At 49.8% G+C, this 18,828-nt stretch overlaps 15 non-coding genes and 1 pseudogene across 15 annotated transcripts; all 16 read right to left on the bottom strand.

The window, feature by feature from the left end:
• Positions 1–1,008: 1,008 nt before the first annotated feature.
• LOC124563005 lies at positions 1,009–1,127 on the bottom strand. Its single transcript, XR_006969803.1, has one exon. It is a non-coding gene; the product is annotated as a 5S ribosomal RNA (ribosomal RNA).
• Positions 1,128–2,157: 1,030 nt separating this feature from the next.
• On the bottom strand, positions 2,158–2,276 carry LOC124563335 (annotated as a pseudogene).
• Positions 2,277–3,189: 913 nt separating this feature from the next.
• On the bottom strand, positions 3,190–3,308 carry LOC124563328. The gene has a single exon (XR_006970095.1). It is a non-coding gene; the product is annotated as a 5S ribosomal RNA (ribosomal RNA).
• Positions 3,309–4,321: 1,013 nt separating this feature from the next.
• Positions 4,322–4,440, bottom strand: LOC124563249. The gene has a single exon (XR_006970023.1). It is a non-coding gene; the product is annotated as a 5S ribosomal RNA (ribosomal RNA).
• A 1,012-nt stretch (positions 4,441–5,452) lies between these two features.
• LOC124563327 lies at positions 5,453–5,571 on the bottom strand. The gene has a single exon (XR_006970094.1). It is a non-coding gene; the product is annotated as a 5S ribosomal RNA (ribosomal RNA).
• Positions 5,572–6,584: 1,013 nt separating this feature from the next.
• Positions 6,585–6,703, bottom strand: LOC124563248. Its single transcript, XR_006970022.1, has one exon. It is a non-coding gene; the product is annotated as a 5S ribosomal RNA (ribosomal RNA).
• A 1,010-nt stretch (positions 6,704–7,713) lies between these two features.
• LOC124563246 lies at positions 7,714–7,832 on the bottom strand. Its single transcript, XR_006970020.1, has one exon. It is a non-coding gene; the product is annotated as a 5S ribosomal RNA (ribosomal RNA).
• A 1,011-nt stretch (positions 7,833–8,843) lies between these two features.
• On the bottom strand, positions 8,844–8,962 carry LOC124563245. The gene has a single exon (XR_006970019.1). It is a non-coding gene; the product is annotated as a 5S ribosomal RNA (ribosomal RNA).
• A 1,012-nt stretch (positions 8,963–9,974) lies between these two features.
• Positions 9,975–10,093, bottom strand: LOC124563244. Its single transcript, XR_006970018.1, has one exon. It is a non-coding gene; the product is annotated as a 5S ribosomal RNA (ribosomal RNA).
• Positions 10,094–11,105: 1,012 nt separating this feature from the next.
• LOC124563243 lies at positions 11,106–11,224 on the bottom strand. Its single transcript, XR_006970017.1, has one exon. It is a non-coding gene; the product is annotated as a 5S ribosomal RNA (ribosomal RNA).
• Positions 11,225–12,236: 1,012 nt separating this feature from the next.
• On the bottom strand, positions 12,237–12,355 carry LOC124563242. The gene has a single exon (XR_006970016.1). It is a non-coding gene; the product is annotated as a 5S ribosomal RNA (ribosomal RNA).
• A 1,014-nt stretch (positions 12,356–13,369) lies between these two features.
• LOC124563240 lies at positions 13,370–13,488 on the bottom strand. The gene has a single exon (XR_006970015.1). It is a non-coding gene; the product is annotated as a 5S ribosomal RNA (ribosomal RNA).
• A 1,012-nt stretch (positions 13,489–14,500) lies between these two features.
• LOC124563239 lies at positions 14,501–14,619 on the bottom strand. Its single transcript, XR_006970014.1, has one exon. It is a non-coding gene; the product is annotated as a 5S ribosomal RNA (ribosomal RNA).
• Positions 14,620–15,631: 1,012 nt separating this feature from the next.
• LOC124563238 lies at positions 15,632–15,750 on the bottom strand. Its single transcript, XR_006970013.1, has one exon. It is a non-coding gene; the product is annotated as a 5S ribosomal RNA (ribosomal RNA).
• Positions 15,751–16,762: 1,012 nt separating this feature from the next.
• LOC124563325 lies at positions 16,763–16,881 on the bottom strand. The gene has a single exon (XR_006970092.1). It is a non-coding gene; the product is annotated as a 5S ribosomal RNA (ribosomal RNA).
• A 1,012-nt stretch (positions 16,882–17,893) lies between these two features.
• LOC124563004 lies at positions 17,894–18,012 on the bottom strand. Its single transcript, XR_006969802.1, has one exon. It is a non-coding gene; the product is annotated as a 5S ribosomal RNA (ribosomal RNA).
• Between the last annotated feature and the right edge of the window lie 816 nt (positions 18,013–18,828).

Raw genomic sequence — 18,828 nt, 5'->3', positions numbered from 1 at the left:
AGGCGCATGGCAGAATTCGCATTCGGTTCTTATCCCAACACACACAAAATCATACTTTTCGGTCGAAAGCAGCCGCATTTTTTTTTTATTGACAATTCGTCACGTTAGCGCGAACGCAATCCTGAGTTCCAAAACTTATGAGCCGGAAGGACGCGCTTCGTGTATTTTTTTTTTTTTTTGTGAGATTTATAAATTTATTTATTAACATTACATCGTTACAAGCTAACAACTTTACAACATAAAACACGAACAGAATTGTAATTGTAAGCACTTCCTTCTGCAATCCGACGTGCCAGCAGAGCGACTGCCGAATTAGCGGGCGCGCCGCCGTGTGTGTGAGACGCGCAGCTTCTCGTTGCACCTCCTGTCATCCGCTTGGCGCGTGCAGCCTTCGACACTCGCGGAAGACGCATCTTGTCCCTGGTGTCCAGCGCAGGAGGGCTGGCGCGCGGCCGACCGGCGTATGGCCTGTGCGGGGTGTGGCAGAGTGTTGTTGGAGGGCGCCACTGCTGGCGATGTGAGCTTCCTCGCCTCGCCTCAGACGAGGTGTTTGCGTAATTTGCAGTGCATTCGCACCATTCCTATCGCTGTCCCTGTCCCCGTCCCGACTTGTCCCGACTTTGCTCGACTGCCGCTCGCTGCCGCTCGGGTCGTGGCCCATATAACAGCGCAAGCACAAGAAACGTCTGCAGGAGATGACGAGACGAGACGAGACGACTGAGGAATAAATTTATAATTACATATCGAAGTAGGAATTGTACACCGCTACACAACAACAGGCGCTGACGTATTTCAGAACACATCTGCCGATTCGTACTGTTTTGTCGTTTTCAAAGACTTCCTGGCGAACTTGGTTAATACATTCTCCCTCAAACTGAGATATTTACTGCAATTTCGCACCTTATGGTCATTACAGTAGATTAAAATGCTTAAGCAAGAATCTTTGTCACAACAGAACGGTGGTATGGAAAGAGGGCGGTATAAAAAAAAAAAAGGTAAATGAAAGGGAGCCAACAGCACGTGGTGTTCCCAGGTGGTCACCCATCCAAGTACTAACCACGCCCGATGTTGCTTAACTTCGGTGATCGGACGAGAACCGGTGTACTCAACATGGTATGGCCGTTGGCGCCCATATAATGTAGGCGCATGGCAGAATTCGCATTCGGTTCTTATCCCAACACACACAAAATCATACTTTTCGGTCGAAAGCAGCCGCATTTTTTTTTTATTGACAATTCGTCACGTTAGCGCGAACGCAATCCTGAGTTCCAAAACTTATGAGCCGGAAGGACGCGCTTCGTGTATTTTTTTTTTTTTTTTGTGAGATTTATAAATTTATTTATTAACATTACATCGTTACAAGCTAACAACTTTACAACATAAAACACGAACAGAATTGTAATTGTAAGCACTTCCTTCTGCAATCCGACGTGCCAGCAGAGCGACTGCCGAAATTAGCGGGCGCGCCGCCGTGTGTGTGAGACGCGCAGCTTCTCGTTGCACCTCCTGTCATCCGCTTGGCGCGTGCAGCCTTCGACACTCGCGGAAGACGCATCTTGTCCCTGGTGTCCAGCGCAGGAGGGGCTGGCGCGCGGCCGACCGGCGTATGGCCTGTGCGGGGGTGTGGCAGAGTGTTTGTTGGAGGGCGCCACTGCTGGCGATGTGAGCTTCCTCGCCTCGCCTCAGACGAGGTGTTTGCGTAATTTGCAATGCATTCGCACCATTCCTATCGCTGTCCCTGTCCCCGTCCCGACTTGTCCCCGACTTTGCTCGACTGCCGCTCGCTGCCGCTCGGGTCGTGGCCCATATAACAGCGCAAGCACAAGAAACGTCTGCAGGAGATGACGAGACGAGACGAGACGACTGAGGAATAAATTTATAATTACATATCGAAGTAGGAATTGTACACCGCTACACAACAACAGGCGCTGACGTATTTCAGAACACATCTGCCGATTCGTACTGTTTTGTCGTTTTCAAAGACTTCCTGGGCGAACTTGGTTAGCACATTCTCCCTCAAACTGAGATATTTACTGCAATTTCGCACCTTATGGTCATTACAGTAGATTAAAATGCTTAAGCAAGAATCTTTGTCACAACAGAACGGTGGTATGGAAAAGAGGGCGGTTATTAAAAAAAAAAAGGTAAATGAAAGGGAGCCAACAGCACGTGGTGTTCCCAGGTGGTCACCCATCCAAGTACTAACCACGCCCGATGTTGCTTAACTTCGGTGATCGGACGAGAACCGGTGTACTCAACATGGTATATTTTTTTTTTATTGACAATTCGTCACGTTAGCGCGAACGCAATCCTGAGTTCCAAAACTTATGAGCCGGAAGGACGCGCTTCGTGTATTTTTTTTTTTTTGTGAGATTTATAAATTTATTTATTAACATTACATCGTTACAAGCTAACACCTTTACAACATAAAACACGAACAGAGTTGTAATTGTAAGCACTTCCTTCTGCAACCCGACGTGCCAGCAGAGCGACTGCCGAATTAGCGGGCGCGCCGCCGTGTGTGTGAGACGCGCAGCTTCTCGTTGCACCTCCTGTCATCCGCTTGGCGCGTGCAGCCTTCGACACTCGCGGAAGACGCATCTTGTCCCTGGTGTCCAGCGCAGGAGGGTTGGCGCGCGGCCGACCGGCGTATGGCCTGTGCGGGGTGTGGCAGAGTGTTGTTGGAGGGCGCCACTGCTGGCGATGTGAGCTTCCTCGCCTCGCCTCAGACGAGGTGTTTGCGTAATTTGCAGTGCATTCGCACCATTCCTGTCCCTGTCCCCGTCCCGACTTGTCCCGACTTTGCTCGGCTGCCGCTCGCTGCCGCTCGGGTCGTGGCCCATATAACAGCGCAAGCACAAGAAACGTCTGCAGGAGATGACGAGACGAGACGAGACGACTAAGGAATATATTGATAATTACATATCGAAGTAGGAATTGTACACCGCTACACAACAACAGGCGCTGACGTATTTCAGAACACATCTGCCGATTCGTACTGTTTTGTCGTTTTCAAAGACTTCCTGGCGAACTTGGTTAGCACATTCTCCCTCAAACTGAGATATTTACTGCAATTTCGCACCTTATGGTCATTACAGTAGATTAAAATGCTTAAGCAAGAATCTTTGTCCCAACAGAACGGTGGTATGGAAAGAGGGCGGTATAAAAAAAAAAAGGTAAATGAAAGGGAGCCAACAGCACGTTGTGTTCCCAGGTGGTCACCCATCCAAGTACTAACCACGCCCGATGTTGCTTAACTTCGGAGATCGGACGAGAACCGGTGTACTCAACATGGTATGGCCGTTGGCGCCCATATAATGTAGGCGCATGGCAGAATTCGCATTCGGTTCTTATCCCAACACACACAAAATCATACTTTTCGGTCGAAAGCAGCCGCATTTTTTTTTTATTGACAATTCGTCACGTTAGCGCGAACGCAATCCTGAGTTCCAAAACTTATGAGCCGGAAGGACGCGCTTCGTGTATTTTTTTTTTTTTTTGTGAGATTTATAAATTTATTTATTAACATTACATCGTTACAAGCTAACACCTTTACAACATAAAACACGAACAGAGTTGTAATTGTAAGCACTTCCTTCTGCAATCCGACGTGCCAGCAGAGCGACTGCCGAATTAGCGGGCGCGCCGCCGTGTGTGTGAGACGCGCAGCTTCTCGTTGCACCTCCTGTCATCCGCTTGGCGCGTGCAGCCTTCGACACTCGCGGAAGACGCATCTTGTCCCTGGTGTCCAGCGCAGGAGGGTTGGCGCGCGGCCGACCGGCGTATGGCCTGTGCGGGGTGTGGCAGAGTGTTGTTGGAGGGCGCCACTGCTGGCGATGTGAGCTTCCTCGCCTCGCCTCAGACGAGGTGTTTGCGTAATTTGCAGTGCATTCGCACCATTCCTGTCCCTGTCCCCGTCCCGACTTGTCCCGACTTTGCTCGGCTGCCGCTCGCTGCCGCTCGGGTCGTGGCCCATATAACAGCGCAAGCACAAGAAACGTCTGCAGGAGATGACGAGACGAGACGAGACGACTAAGGAATATATTGATAATTACATATCGAAGTAGGAATTGTACACCGCTACACAACAACAGGCGCTGACGTATTTCAGAACACATCTGCCGATTCGTACTGTTTTGTCGTTTTCAAAGACTTCCTGGCGAACTTGGTTAGCACATTCTCCCTCAAACTGAGATATTTACTGCAATTTCGCACCTTATGGTCATTACAGTAGATTAAAATGCTTAAGCAAGAATCTTTGTCCCAACAGAACGGTGGTATGGAAAGAGGGCGGTATAAAAAAAAAAGGTAAATGAAAGGGAGCCAACAGCACGTGGTGTTCCCAGGTGGTCACCCATCCAAGTACTAACCACGCCCGATGTTGCTTAACTTCGGAGATCGGACGAGAACCGGTGTACTCAACATGGTATGGCCGTTGGCGCCCATATAATGTAGGCGCATGGCAGAATTCGCATTCGGTTCTTATCCCAACACACACAAAATCATACTTTTCGGTCGAAAGCAGCCGCATTTTTTTTTTATTGACAATTCGTCACGTTAGCGCGAACGCAATCCTGAGTTCCAAAGCTTATGAGCCGGAAGGACGCGCTTCGTGTATTTTTTTTTTTTTGTGAGATTTATAAATTTATTTATTAACATTACATCGTTACAAGCTAACACCTTTACAACATAAAACACGAACAGAGTTGTAATTGTAAGCACTTCCTTCTGCAATCCGACGTGCCAGCAGAGCGACTGCCGAATTAGCGGGCGCGCCGCCGTGTGTGTGAGACGCGCAGCTTCTCGTTGCACCTCCTGTCATCCGCTTGGCGCGTGCAGCCTTCGACACTCGCGGAAGACGCATCTTGTCCCTGGTGTCCAGCGCAGGAGGGTTGGCGCGCGGCCGACCGGCGTATGGCCTGTGCGGGGTGTGGCAGAGTGTTGTTGGAGGGCGCCACTGCTGGCGATGTGAGCTTCCTCGCCTCGCCTCAGACGAGGTGTTTGCGTAATTTGCAGTGCATTCGCACCATTCCTGTCCCTGTCCCCGTCCCGACTTGTCCCGACTTTGCTCGGCTGCCGCTCGCTGCCGCTCGGGTCGTGGCCCATATAACAGCGCAAGCACAAGAAACGTCTGCAGGAGATGACGAGACGAGACGAGACGACTAAGGAATATATTGATAATTACATATCGAAGTAGGAATTGTACACCGCTACACAACAACAGGCGCTGACGTATTTCAGAACACATCTGCCGATTCGTACTGTTTTGTCGTTTTCAAAGACTTCCTGGCGAACTTGGTTAGCACATTCTCCCTCAAACTGAGATATTTACTGCAATTTCGCACCTTATGGTCATTACAGTAGATTAAAATGCTTAAGCAAGAATCTTTGTCCCAACAGAACGGTGGTATGGAAAGAGGGCGGTATAAAAAAAAAAAGGTAAATGAAAGGGAGCCAACAGCACGTTGTGTTCCCAGGTGGTCACCCATCCAAGTACTAACCACGCCCGATGTTGCTTAACTTCGGAGATCGGACGAGAACCGGTGTACTCAACATGGTATGGCCGTTGGCGCCCATATAATGTAGGCGCATGGCAGAATTCGCATTCGGTTCTTATCCCAACACACACAAAATCATACTTTTCGGTCGAAAGCAGCCGCATTTTTTTTTTATTGACAATTCGTCACGTTAGCGCGAACGCAATCCTGAGTTCCAAAACTTATGAGCCGGAAGGACGCGCTTCGTGTATTTTTTTTTTTTTTTGTGAGATTTATAAATTTATTTATTAACATTACATCGTTACAAGCTAACACCTTTACAACATAAAACACGAACAGAGTTGTAATTGTAAGCACTTCCTTCTGCAATCCGACGTGCCAGCAGAGCGACTGCCGAATTAGCGGGCGCGCCGCCGTGTGTGTGAGACGCGCAGCTTCTCGTTGCACCTCCTGTCATCCGCTTGGCGCGTGCAGCCTTCGACACTCGCGGAAGACGCATCTTGTCCCTGGTGTCCAGCGCAGGAGGGTTGGCGCGCGGCCGACCGGCGTATGGCCTGTGCGGGGTGTGGCAGAGTGTTGTTGGAGGGCGCCACTGCTGGCGATGTGAGCTTCCTCGCCTCGCCTCAGACGAGGTGTTTGCGTAATTTGCAGTGCATTCGCACCATTCCTGTCCCTGTCCCCGTCCCGACTTGTCCCGACTTTGCTCGGCTGCCGCTCGCTGCCGCTCGGGTCGTGGCCCATATAACAGCGCAAGCACAAGAAACGTCTGCAGGAGATGACGAGACGAGACGAGACGACTAAGGAATATATTGATAATTACATATCGAAGTAGGAATTGTACACCGCTACACAACAACAGGCGCTGACGTATTTCAGAACACATCTGCCGATTCGTACTGTTTTGTCGTTTTCAAAGACTTCCTGGCGAACTTGGTTAGCACATTCTCCCTCAAACTGAGATATTTACTGCAATTTCGCACCTTATGGTCATTACAGTAGATTAAAATGCTTAAGCAAGAATCTTTGTCCCAACAGAACGGTGGTATGGAAAGAGGGCGGTATAAAAAAAAAAGGTAAATGAAAGGGAGCCAACAGCACGTGGTGTTCCCAGGTGGTCACCCATCCAAGTACTAACCACGCCCGATGTTGCTTAACTTCGGAGATCGGACGAGAACCGGTGTACTCAACATGGTATGGCCGTTGGCGCCCATATAATGTAGGCGCATGGCAGAATTCGCATTCGGTTCTTATCCCAACACACACAAAATCATACTTTTCGGTCGAAAGCAGCCGCATTTTTTTTTTATTGACAATTCGTCACGTTAGCGCGAACGCAATCCTGAGTTCCAAAGCTTATGAGCCGGAAGGACGCGCTTCGTGTATTTTTTTTTTTTGTGAGATTTATAAATTTATTTATTAACATTACATCGTTACAAGCTAACACCTTTACAACATAAAACACGAACAGAGTTGTAATTGTAAGCACTTCCTTCTGCAATCCGACGTGCCAGCAGAGCGACTGCCGAATTAGCGGGCGCGCCGCCGTGTGTGTGAGACGCGCAGCTTCTCGTTGCACCTCCTGTCATCCGCTTGGCGCGTGCAGCCTTCGACACTCGCGGAAGACGCATCTTGTCCCTGGTGTCCAGCGCAGGAGGGTTGGCGCGCGGCCGACCGGCGTATGGCCTGTGCGGGGTGTGGCAGAGTGTTGTTGGAGGGCGCCACTGCTGGCGATGTGAGCTTCCTCGCCTCGCCTCAGACGAGGTGTTTGCGTAATTTGCAGTGCATTCGCACCATTCCTGTCCCTGTCCCCGTCCCGACTTGTCCCGACTTTGCTCGGCTGCCGCTCGCTGCCGCTCGGGTCGTGGCCCATATAACAGCGCAAGCACAAGAAACGTCTGCAGGAGATGACGAGACGAGACGAGACGACTAAGGAATATATTGATAATTACATATCGAAGTAGGAATTGTACACCGCTACACAACAACAGGCGCTGACGTATTTCAGAACACATCTGCCGATTCGTACTGTTTTGTCGTTTTCAAAGACTTCCTGGCGAACTTGGTTAGCACATTCTCCCTCAAACTGAGATATTTACTGCAATTTCGCACCTTATGGTCATTACAGTAGATTAAAATGCTTAAGCAAGAATCTTTGTCCCAACAGAACGGTGGTATGGAAAGAGGGCGGTATAAAAAAAAAAGGTAAATGAAAGGGAGCCAACAGCACGTGGTGTTCCCAGGTGGTCACCCATCCAAGTACTAACCACGCCCGATGTTGCTTAACTTCGGAGATCGGACGAGAACCGGTGTACTCAACATGGTATGGCCGTTGGCGCCCATATAATGTAGGCGCATGGCAGAATTCGCATTCGGTTCTTATCCCAACACACACAAAATCATACTTTTCGGTCGAAAGCAGCCGCATTTTTTTTTTATTGACAATTCGTCACGTTAGCGCGAACGCAATCCTGAGTTCCAAAGCTTATGAGCCGGAAGGACGCGCTTCGTGTATTTTTTTTTTTTGTGAGATTTATAAATTTATTTATTAACATTACATCGTTACAAGCTAACACCTTTACAACATAAAACACGAACAGAGTTGTAATTGTAAGCACTTCCTTCTGCAATCCGACGTGCCAGCAGAGCGACTGCCGAATTAGCGGGCGCGCCGCCGTGTGTGTGAGACGCGCAGCTTCTCGTTGCACCTCCTGTCATCCGCTTGGCGCGTGCAGCCTTCGACACTCGCGGAAGACGCATCTTGTCCCTGGTGTCCAGCGCAGGAGGGTTGGCGCGCGGCCGACCGGCGTATGGCCTGTGCGGGGTGTGGCAGAGTGTTGTTGGAGGGCGCCACTGCTGGCGATGTGAGCTTCCTCGCCTCGCCTCAGACGAGGTGTTTGCGTAATTTGCAGTGCATTCGCACCATTCCTGTCCCTGTCCCCGTCCCGACTTGTCCCGACTTTGCTCGGCTGCCGCTCGCTGCCGCTCGGGTCGTGGCCCATATAACAGCGCAAGCACAAGAAACGTCTGCAGGAGATGACGAGACGAGACGAGACGACTAAGGAATATATTGATAATTACATATCGAAGTAGGAATTGTACACCGCTACACAACAACAGGCGCTGACGTATTTCAGAACACATCTGCCGATTCGTACTGTTTTGTCGTTTTCAAAGACTTCCTGGCGAACTTGGTTAGCACATTCTCCCTCAAACTGAGATATTTACTGCAATTTCGCACCTTATGGTCATTACAGTAGATTAAAATGCTTAAGCAAGAATCTTTGTCCCAACAGAACGGTGGTATGGAAAGAGGGCGGTATAAAAAAAAAAAGGTAAATGAAAGGGAGCCAACAGCACGTGGTGTTCCCAGGTGGTCACCCATCCAAGTACTAACCACGCCCGATGTTGCTTAACTTCGGAGATCGGACGAGAACCGGTGTACTCAACATGGTATGGCCGTTGGCGCCCATATAATGTAGGCGCATGGCAGAATTCGCATTCGGTTCTTATCCCAACACACACAAAATCATACTTTTCGGTCGAAAGCAGCCGCATTTTTTTTTTATTGACAATTCGTCACGTTAGCGCGAACGCAATCCTGAGTTCCAAAACTTATGAGCCGGAAGGACGCGCTTCGTGTATTTTTTTTTTTTTGTGAGATTTATAAATTTATTTATTAACATTACATCGTTACAAGCTAACACCTTTACAACATAAAACACGAACAGAGTTGTAATTGTAAGCACTTCCTTCTGCAATCCGACGTGCCAGCAGAGCGACTGCCGAATTAGCGGGCGCGCCGCCGTGTGTGTGAGACGCGCAGCTTCTCGTTGCACCTCCTGTCATCCGCTTGGCGCGTGCAGCCTTCGACACTCGCGGAAGACGCATCTTGTCCCTGGTGTCCAGCGCAGGAGGGTTGGCGCGCGGCCGACCGGCGTATGGCCTGTGCGGGGTGTGGCAGAGTGTTGTTGGAGGGCGCCACTGCTGGCGATGTGAGCTTCCTCGCCTCGCCTCAGACGAGGTGTTTGCGTAATTTGCAGTGCATTCGCACCATTCCTGTCCCTGTCCCCGTCCCGACTTGTCCCGACTTTGCTCGGCTGCCGCTCGCTGCCGCTCGGGTCGTGGCCCATATAACAGCGCAAGCACAAGAAACGTCTGCAGGAGATGACGAGACGAGACGAGACGACTAAGGAATATATTGATAATTACATATCGAAGTAGGAATTGTACACCGCTACACAACAACAGGCGCTGACGTATTTCAGAACACATCTGCCGATTCGTACTGTTTTGTCGTTTTCAAAGACTTCCTGGCGAACTTGGTTAGCACATTCTCCCTCAAACTGAGATATTTACTGCAATTTCGCACCTTATGGTCATTACAGTAGATTAAAATGCTTAAGCAAGAATCTTTGTCCCAACAGAACGGTGGTATGGAAAGAGGGCGGTATAAAAAAAAAAAGGTAAATGAAAGGGAGCCAACAGCACGTGGTGTTCCCAGGTGGTCACCCATCCAAGTACTAACCACGCCCGATGTTGCTTAACTTCGGAGATCGGACGAGAACCGGTGTACTCAACATGGTATGGCCGTTGGCGCCCATATAATGTAGGCGCATGGCAGAATTCGCATTCGGTTCTTATCCCAACACACACAAAATCATACTTTTCGGTCGAAAGCAGCCGCATTTTTTTTTTATTGACAATTCGTCACGTTAGCGCGAACGCAATCCTGAGTTCCAAAGCTTATGAGCCGGAAGGACGCGCTTCGTGTATTTTTTTTTTTTTGTGAGATTTATAAATTTATTTATTAACATTACATCGTTACAAGCTAACACCTTTACAACATAAAACACGAACAGAGTTGTAATTGTAAGCACTTCCTTCTGCAATCCGACGTGCCAGCAGAGCGACTGCCGAATTAGCGGGCGCGCCGCCGTGTGTGTGAGACGCGCAGCTTCTCGTTGCACCTCCTGTCATCCGCTTGGCGCGTGCAGCCTTCGACACTCGCGGAAGACGCATTTTGTCCCTGGTGTCCAGCGCAGGAGGGTTGGCGCGCGGCCGACCGGCGTATGGCCTGTGCGGGGTGTGGCAGAGTGTTGTTGGAGGGCGCCACTGCTGGCGATGTGAGCTTCCTCGCCTCGCCTCAGACGAGGTGTTTGCGTAATTTGCAGTGCATTCGCACCATTCCTGTCCCTGTCCCCGTCCCGACTTGTCCCGACTTTGCTCGGCTGCCGCTCGCTGCCGCTCGGGTCGTGGCCCATATAACAGCGCAAGCACAAGAAACGTCTGCAGGAGATGACGAGACGAGACGAGACGACTAAGGAATATATTGATAATTACATATCGAAGTAGGAATTGTACACCGCTACACAACAACAGGCGCTGACGTATTTCAGAACACATCTGCCGATTCGTACTGTTTTGTCGTTTTCAAAGACTTCCTGGCGAACTTGGTTAGCACATTCTCCCTCAAACTGAGATATTTACTGCAATTTCGCACCTTATGGTCATTACAGTAGATTAAAATGCTTAAGCAAGAATCTTTGTCCCAACAGAACGGTGGTATGGAAAGAGGGCGGTATAAAAAAAAAAAGGTAAATGAAAGGGAGCCAACAGCACGTGGTGTTCCCAGGTGGTCACCCATCCAAGTACTAACCACGCCCGATGTTGCTTAACTTCGGAGATCGGACGAGAACCGGTGTACTCAACATGGTATGGCCGTTGGCGCCCATATAATGTAGGCGCATGGCAGAATTCGCATTCGGTTCTTATCCCAACACACACAAAATCATACTTTTCGGTCGAAAGCAGCCGCATTTTTTTTTTATTGACAATTCGTCACGTTAGCGCGAACGCAATCCTGAGTTCCAAAACTTATGAGCCGGAAGGACGCGCTTCGTGTATTTTTTTTTTTTTGTGAGATTTATAAATTTATTTATTAACATTACATCGTTACAAGCTAACACCTTTACAACATAAAACACGAACAGAGTTGTAATTGTAAGCACTTCCTTCTGCAATCCGACGTGCCAGCAGAGCGACTGCCGAATTAGCGGGCGCGCCGCCGTGTGTGTGAGACGCGCAGCTTCTCGTTGCACCTCCTGTCATCCGCTTGGCGCGTGCAGCCTTCGACACTCGCGGAAGACGCATCTTGTCCCTGGTGTCCAGCGCAGGAGGGTTGGCGCGCGGCCGACCGGCGTATGGCCTGTGCGGGGTGTGGCAGAGTGTTGTTGGAGGGCGCCACTGCTGGCGATGTGAGCTTCCTCGCCTCGCCTCAGACGAGGTGTTTGCGTAATTTGCAGTGCATTCGCACCATTCCTGTCCCTGTCCCCGTCCCGACTTGTCCCGACTTTGCTCGGCTGCCGCTCGCTGCCGCTCGGGTCGTGGCCCATATAACAGCGCAAGCACAAGAAACGTCTGCAGGAGATGACGAGACGAGACGAGACGACTAAGGAATATATTGATAATTACATATCGAAGTAGGAATTGTACACCGCTACACAACAACAGGCGCTGACGTATTTCAGAACACATCTGCCGATTCGTACTGTTTTGTCGTTTTCAAAGACTTCCTGGCGAACTTGGTTAGCACATTCTCCCTCAAACTGAGATATTTACTGCAATTTCGCACCTTATGGTCATTACAGTAGATTAAAATGCTTAAGCAAGAATCTTTGTCCCAACAGAACGGTGGTATGGAAAGAGGGCGGTATAAAAAAAAAAAGGTAAATGAAAGGGAGCCAACAGCACGTGGTGTTCCCAGGTGGTCACCCATCCAAGTACTAACCACGCCCGATGTTGCTTAACTTCGGAGATCGGACGAGAACCGGTGTACTCAACATGGTATGGCCGTTGGCGCCCATATAATGTAGGCGCATGGCAGAATTCGCATTCGGTTCTTATCCCAACACACACAAAATCATACTTTTCGGTCGAAAGCAGCCGCATTTTTTTTTTATTGACAATTCGTCACGTTAGCGCGAACGCAATCCTGAGTTCCAAAACTTATGAGCCGGAAGGACGCGCTTCGTGTATTTTTTTTTTTTTTTGTGAGATTTATAAATTTATTTATTAACATTACATCGTTACAAGCTAACACCTTTACAACATAAAACACGAACAGAGTTGTAATTGTAAGCACTTCCTTCTGCAATCCGACGTGCCAGCAGAGCGACTGCCGAATTAGCGGGCGCGCCGCCGTGTGTGTGAGACGCGCAGCTTCTCGTTGCACCTCCTGTCATCCGCTTGGCGCGTGCAGCCTTCGACACTCGCGGAAGACGCATCTTGTCCCTGGTGTCCAGCGCAGGAGGGTTGGCGCGCGGCCGACCGGCGTATGGCCTGTGCGGGGTGTGGCAGAGTGTTGTTGGAGGGCGCCACTGCTGGCGATGTGAGCTTCCTCGCCTCGCCTCAGACGAGGTGTTTGCGTAATTTGCAGTGCATTCGCACCATTCCTGTCCCTGTCCCCGTCCCGACTTGTCCCGACTTTGCTCGGCTGCCGCTCGCTGCCGCTCGGGTCGTGGCCCATATAACAGCGCAAGCACAAGAAACGTCTGCAGGAGATGACGAGACGAGACGAGACGACTAAGGAATATATTGATAATTACATATCGAAGTAGGAATTGTACACCGCTACACAACAACAGGCGCTGACGTATTTCAGAACACATCTGCCGATTCGTACTGTTTTGTCGTTTTCAAAGACTTCCTGGCGAACTTGGTTAGCACATTCTCCCTCAAACTGAGATATTTACTGCAATTTCGCACCTTATGGTCATTACAGTAGATTAAAATGCTTAAGCAAGAATCTTTGTCCCAACAGAACGGTGGTATGGAAAGAGGGCGGTATAAAAAAAAAAAGGTAAATGAAAGGGAGCCAACAGCACGTGGTGTTCCCAGGTGGTCACCCATCCAAGTACTAACCACGCCCGATGTTGCTTAACTTCGGAGATCGGACGAGAACCGGTGTACTCAACATGGTATGGCCGTTGGCGCCCATATAATGTAGGCGCATGGCAGAATTCGCATTCGGTTCTTATCCCAACACACACAAAATCATACTTTTCGGTCGAAAGCAGCCGCATTTTTTTTTTATTGACAATTCGTCACGTTAGCGCGAACGCAATCCTGAGTTCCAAAACTTATGAGCCGGAAGGACGCGCTTCGTGTATTTTTTTTTTTTTGTGAGATTTATAAATTTATTTATTAACATTACATCGTTACAAGCTAACACCTTTACAACATAAAACACGAACAGAGTTGTAATTGTAAGCACTTCCTTCTGCAATCCGACGTGCCAGCAGAGCGACTGCCGAATTAGCGGGCGCGCCGCCGTGTGTGTGAGACGCGCAGCTTCTCGTTGCACCTCCTGTCATCCGCTTGGCGCGTGCAGCCTTCGACACTCGCGGAAGACGCATCTTGTCCCTGGTGTCCAGCGCAGGAGGGTTGGCGCGCGGCCGACCGGCGTATGGCCTGTGCGGGGTGTGGCAGAGTGTTGTTGGAGGGCGCCACTGCTGGCGATGTGAGCTTCCTCGCCTCGCCTCAGACGAGGTGTTTGCGTAATTTGCAGTGCATTCGCACCATTCCTGTCCCTGTCCCCGTCCCGACTTGTCCCGACTTTGCTCGGCTGCCGCTCGCTGCCGCTCGGGTCGTGGCCCATATAACAGCGCAAGCACAAGAAACGTCTGCAGGAGATGACGAGACGAGACGAGACGACTAAGGAATATATTGATAATTACATATCGAAGTAGGAATTGTACACCGCTACACAACAACAGGCGCTGACGTATTTCAGAACACATCTGCCGATTCGTACTGTTTTGTCGTTTTCAAAGACTTCCTGGCGAACTTGGTTAGCACATTCTCCCTCAAACTGAGATATTTACTGCAATTTCGCACCTTATGGTCATTACAGTAGATTAAAATGCTTAAGCAAGAATCTTTGTCCCAACAGAACGGTGGTATGGAAAGAGGGCGGTATAAAAAAAAAAAGGTAAATGAAAGGGAGCCAACAGCACGTGGTGTTCCCAGGTGGTCACCCATCCAAGTACTAACCACGCCCGATGTTGCTTAACTTCGGAGATCGGACGAGAACCGGTGTACTCAACATGGTATGGCCGTTGGCGCCCATATAATGTAGGCGCATGGCAGAATTCGCATTCGGTTCTTATCCCAACACACACAAAATCATACTTTTCGGTCGAAAGCAGCCGCATTTTTTTTTTATTGACAATTCGTCACGTTAGCGCGAACGCAATCCTGAGTTCCAAAGCTTATGAGCCGGAAGGACGCGCTTCGTGTATTTTTTTTTTTTTGTGAGATTTATAAATTTATTTATTAACATTACATCGTTACAAGCTAACACCTTTACAACATAAAACACGAACAGAGTTGTAATTGTAAGCACTTCCTTCTGCAATCCGACGTGCCAGCAGAGCGACTGCCGAATTAGCGGGCGCGCCGCCGTGTGTGTGAGACGCGCAGCTTCTCGTTGCACCTCCTGTCATCCGCTTGGCGCGTGCAGCCTTCGACACTCGCGGAAGACGCATCTTGTCCCTGGTGTCCAGCGCAGGAGGGTTGGCGCGCGGCCGACCGGCGTATGGCCTGTGCGGGGTGTGGCAGAGTGTTGTTGGAGGGCGCCACTGCTGGCGATGTGAGCTTCCTCGCCTCGCCTCAGACGAGGTGTTTGCGTAATTTGCAGTGCATTCGCACCATTCCTGTCCCTGTCCCCGTCCCGACTTGTCCCGACTTTGCTCGGCTGCCGCTCGCTGCCGCTCGGGTCGTGGCCCATATAACAGCGCAAGCACAAGAAACGTCTGCAGGAGATGACGAGACGAGACGAGACGACTAAGGAATATATTGATAATTACATATCGAAGTAGGAATTGTACACCGCTACACAACAACAGGCGCTGACGTATTTCAGAACACATCTGCCGATTCGTACTGTTTTGTCGTTTTCAAAGACTTCCTGGCGAACTTGGTTAGCACATTCTCCCTCAAACTGAGATATTTACTGCAATTTCGCACCTTATGGTCATTACAGTAGATTAAAATGCTTAAGCAAGAATCTTTGTCCCAACAGAACGGTGGTATGGAAAGAGGGCGGTATAAAAAAAAAAAGGTAAATGAAAGGGAGCCAACAGCACGTGGTGTTCCCAGGTGGTCACCCATCCAAGTACTAACCACGCCCGATGTTGCTTAACTTCGGAGATCGGACGAGAACCGGTGTACTCAACATGGTATGGCCGTTGGCGCCCATATAATGTAGGCGCATGGCAGAATTCGCATTCGGTTCTTATCCCAACACACACAAAATCATACTTTTCGGTCGAAAGCAGCCGCATTTTTTTTTTATTGACAATTCGTCACGTTAGCGCGAACGCAATCCTGAGTTCCAAAACTTATGAGCCGGAAGGACGCGCTTCGTGTATTTTTTTTTTTTTGTGAGATTTATAAATTTATTTATTAACATTACATCGTTACAAGCTAACACCTTTACAACATAAAACACGAACAGAGTTGTAATTGTAAGCACTTCCTTCTGCAATCCGACGTGCCAGCAGAGCGACTGCCGAATTAGCGGGCGCGCCGCCGTGTGTGTGAGACGCGCAGCTTCTCGTTGCACCTCCTGTCATCCGCTTGGCGCGTGCAGCCTTCGACACTCGCGGAAGACGCATCTTGTCCCTGGTGTCCAGCGCAGGAGGGTTGGCGCGCGGCCGACCGGCGTATGGCCTGTGCGGGGTGTGGCAGAGTGTTGTTGGAGGGCGCCACTGCTGGCGATGTGAGCTTCCTCGCCTCGCCTCAGACGAGGTGTTTGCGTAATTTGCAGTGCATTCGCACCATTCCTGTCCCTGTCCCCGTCCCGACTTGTCCCGACTTTGCTCGGCTGCCGCTCGCTGCCGCTCGGGTCGTGGCCCATATAACAGCGCAAGCACAAGAAACGTCTGCAGGAGATGACGAGACGAGACGAGACGACTAAGGAATATATTGATAATTACATATCGAAGTAGGAATTGTACACCGCTACACAACAACAGGCGCTGACGTATTTCAGAACACATCTGCCGATTCGTACTGTTTTGTCGTTTTCAAAGACTTCCTGGCGAACTTGGTTAGCACATTCTCCCTCAAACTGAGATATTTACTGCAATTTCGCACCTTATGGTCATTACAGTAGATTAAAATGCTTAAGCAAGAATCTTTGTCCCAACAGAACGGTGGTATGGAAAGAGGGCGGTATAAAAAAAAAAAGGTAAATGAAAGGGAGCCAACAGCACGTGGTGTTCCCAGGTGGTCACCCATCCAAGTACTAACCACGCCCGATGTTGCTTAACTTCGGAGATCGGACGAGAACCGGTGTACTCAACATTGTATGGCCGTTGGCGCCCATATAATGTAGGCGCATGGCAGAATTCGCATTCGGTTCTTATCCCAACACACACAAAATCATACTTTTCGGTCGAAAGCAGCCGCATTTTTTTTTTATTGACAATTCGTCACGTTAGCGCGAACGCAATCCTGAGTTCCAAAACTTATGAGCCGGAAGGACGCGCTTCGTGTATTTTTTTTTTTTTGTGAGATTTATAAATTTATTTATTAACATTACATCGTTACAAGCTAACACCTTTACAACATAAAACACGAACAGAGTTGTAATTGTAAGCACTTCCTTCTGCAATCCGACGTGCCAGCAGAGCGACTGCCGAATTAGCGGGCGCGCCGCCGTGTGTGTGAGACGCGCAGCTTCTCGTTGCACCTCCTGTCATCCGCTTGGCGCGTGCAGCCTTCGACACTCGCGGAAGACGCATCTTGTCCCTGGTGTCCAGCGCAGGAGGGTTGGCGCGCGGCCGACCGGCGTATGGCCTGTGCGGGGTGTGGCAGAGTGTTGTTGGAGGGCGCCACTGCTGGCGATGTGAGCTTCCTCGCCTCGCCTCAGACGAGGTGTTTGCGTAATTTGCAGTGCATTCGCACCATTCCTGTCCCTGTCCCCGTCCCGACTTGTCCCGACTTTGCTCGGCTGCCGCTCGCTGCCGCTCGGGTCGTGGCCCATATAACAGCGCAAGCACAAGAAACGTCTGCAGGAGATGACGAGACGAGACGAGACGACTAAGGAATATATTTATAATTACATATCGAAGTAGGAATTGTACACCGCTACACAACAACAGGCGCTGACGTATTTCAGAACACATCTGCCGATTCGTACTGTTTTGTCGTTTTCAAAGACTTCCTGGCGAACTTGGTTAGCACATTCTCCCTCAAACTGAGATATTTACTGCAATTTCGCACCTTATGGTCATTACAGTAGATTAAAATGCTTAAGCAAGAATCTTTGTCCCAACAGAACGGTGGTATGGAAAGAGGGCGGTATAAAAAAAAAAAGGTAAATGAAAGGGAGCCAACAGCACGTGGTGTTCCCAGGTGGTCACCCATCCAAGTACTAACCACGCCCGATGTTGCTTAACTTCGGTGATCGGACGAGAACCGGTGTACTCAACATGGTATGGCCGTTGGCGCCCATATAATGTAGGCGCATGGCAGAATTCGCATTCGGTTCTTATCCCAACACACACAAAATCATACTTTTCGGTCGAAAGCAGCCGCATTTTTTTTTTATTGACAATTCGTCACGTTAGCGCGAACGCAATCCTGAGTTCCAAAACTTATGAGCCGGAAGGACGCGCTTCGTGTATTTTTTTTTTTTTTGTGAGATTTATAAATTTATTTATTAACATTACATCGTTACAAGCTAACACCTTTACAACATAAAACACGAACAGAGTTGTAATTGTAAGCACTTCCTTCTGCAATCCGACGTGCCAGCAGAGCGACTGCCGAATTAGCGGGCGCGCCGCCGTGTGTGTGAGACGCGCAGCTTCTCGTTGCACCTCCTGTCATCCGCTTGGCGCGTGCAGCCTTCGACACTCGCGGAAGACGCATCTTGTCCCTGGTGTCCAGCGCAGGAGGGTTGGCGCGCGGCCGACCGGCGTATGGCCTGTGCGGGGTGTGGCAGAGTGTTGTTGGAGGGCGCCACTGCTGGCGATGTGAGCTTCCTCGCCTCGCCTCAGACGAGGTGTTTGCGTAATTTGCAGTGCATTCGCACCATTCCTGTCCCTGTCCCCGTCCCGACTTGTCCCGACTTTGCTCGGCTGCCGCTCGCTGCCGCTCGGGTCGTGGCCCATATAACAGCGCAAGCACAAGAAACGTCTGCAGGAGATGACGAGACGAGACGAGACGACTAAGGAATATATTTATAATTATATATCGAAGTAGGAATTGTACACCGCTACACAACAACAGGCGCTGACGTATTTCAGAACACATCTGCCGA

Source organism: Schistocerca americana, unplaced genomic scaffold, assembly GCF_021461395.2.
Source record: "Schistocerca americana isolate TAMUIC-IGC-003095 unplaced genomic scaffold, iqSchAmer2.1 HiC_scaffold_119, whole genome shotgun sequence".
Classification (NCBI taxonomy): domain Eukaryota; kingdom Metazoa; phylum Arthropoda; class Insecta; order Orthoptera; family Acrididae; genus Schistocerca; species Schistocerca americana.
Note: the sequence above shows the minus strand (reverse complement) of the source record. Positions and strands in the feature narration are given on the sequence as shown.